Source organism: Rhipicephalus sanguineus, chromosome 2 (assembly GCF_013339695.2).
Source record: "Rhipicephalus sanguineus isolate Rsan-2018 chromosome 2, BIME_Rsan_1.4, whole genome shotgun sequence".
Taxonomy (NCBI): Eukaryota; Metazoa; Arthropoda; class Arachnida; order Ixodida; family Ixodidae; genus Rhipicephalus; species Rhipicephalus sanguineus.
Genome location: NC_051177.1, coordinates 104,968,249 through 104,969,546, shown reverse-complemented (window position 1 = coordinate 104,969,546; position 1,298 = coordinate 104,968,249). Strand labels below are relative to the sequence as shown.

The following is a 1,298-nucleotide window of genomic DNA, read 5'->3' as shown; positions in this document are numbered from 1 at the left end:
GTAATTTCTTGTTTGTATTTCATTTGTCCACAATTATACATCAATACCAAAAAGACTGGTTTATGAATCACGAGAAAAAATTTAGAACAGCTGGCGCGCGGCTCTTCTTATAATGGGTGTCGGACAAGAGCGTGCAGAAGAGGCACTTGCCCCCCACCCAAGCCACACTACCCCCCTCCCCCTTCCCACACCGCGATGCAGCATGGGCTTGCTACCCCAAGACCAAATCCTGCTGACGCCCCATAATATAGGACGCTTTCCGCTAACGCTGAATGTTGAAGCACCCTCCTGCTCGTTGACAACTATGGCCTGCATACGCTGCGGATATAGGTAATGCAAAAAAGTACTCCATCCCTGCCGGGATTCGAACTCGAGACCTTTGGATTAGAAGTCCAACGCGCTATCCACTGCGCCACAGGGACGGCTTTCCTACATCGATTATGACACATATATATAGCCTTACCAACGCACACCGTCAGCAATACAGTTACATTGCATTTGCGCGTACACACACACGCACAGTAAATATCATACTATCGCTGAATGTGCAACAAATATAGAACTTCGGACAAAGAAACTCAAAGGTTCCGGAACGGAAGTCACTCTGGAACGAGGTCATATGCATCGAGCAAGCTCGGCATTTCCGAACTTTTTCGAAAACAGATGTTTTCGACTGATGTTCCTCAGTGTGCCTGTCAATAACGCTGATCTTCCATAAGTAATAAATTGCCAGTTTGTGAACCAATCGTAGCGTTAGCCTTTTACGAGGTGAAACACTTAAGAGAGAGGGGAGAGAGGTACAGGAAAGACAGGGAAGTTAACGAGGTTATACCCCATGTTTGCTAAACTACACGGGAGAGGGGAAAGGAAGGAAAAAAATAGAGAAAGCAAGGAGGAAAGAGGGAACAAGTAACACGCATGCACACGTATCAGCGTTCACCGCGCACACTTAGACAGTCACAACCGAGGAATGTTTGAGACACGTTCCTCTGCGGTTGTCTAAAACTTGTCTGAAATCCGAGATGTTCAAAAAGGCTTGCAAGCACTGGCTCCAAGGAATCCATAACTTGGAGTCCGCATTGAGCCGATAGAATTGTCATCTCGTTGAGGAGAGTGCGCATGGTGGTAATGAGAGACCTCAACACTGCGAGGACTTTACGGTTTTCGTCGTGGAAACCATCTGTGGGTGATGACGTACAGTACGGTCCGCTGTTAAAGGGAACACTCCGATGAGCACTTTTCATTTTGCTGGCCCTATAACAGGAAGTGGACAGGGAAACATTGTTCAAAAAGAGACT

The 1,298-nt window shown here is 46.9% G+C and overlaps 1 non-coding gene across 1 annotated transcript; it reads right to left on the bottom strand.

Annotated features, from left to right (window-relative positions):
* Positions 1–349: 349 nt before the first annotated feature.
* Trnar-ucu (transfer RNA arginine (anticodon UCU)) lies at positions 350–422 on the bottom strand. The gene has a single exon. It is a non-coding gene; the product is annotated as a tRNA-Arg (tRNA).
* Between the last annotated feature and the right edge of the window lie 876 nt (positions 423–1,298).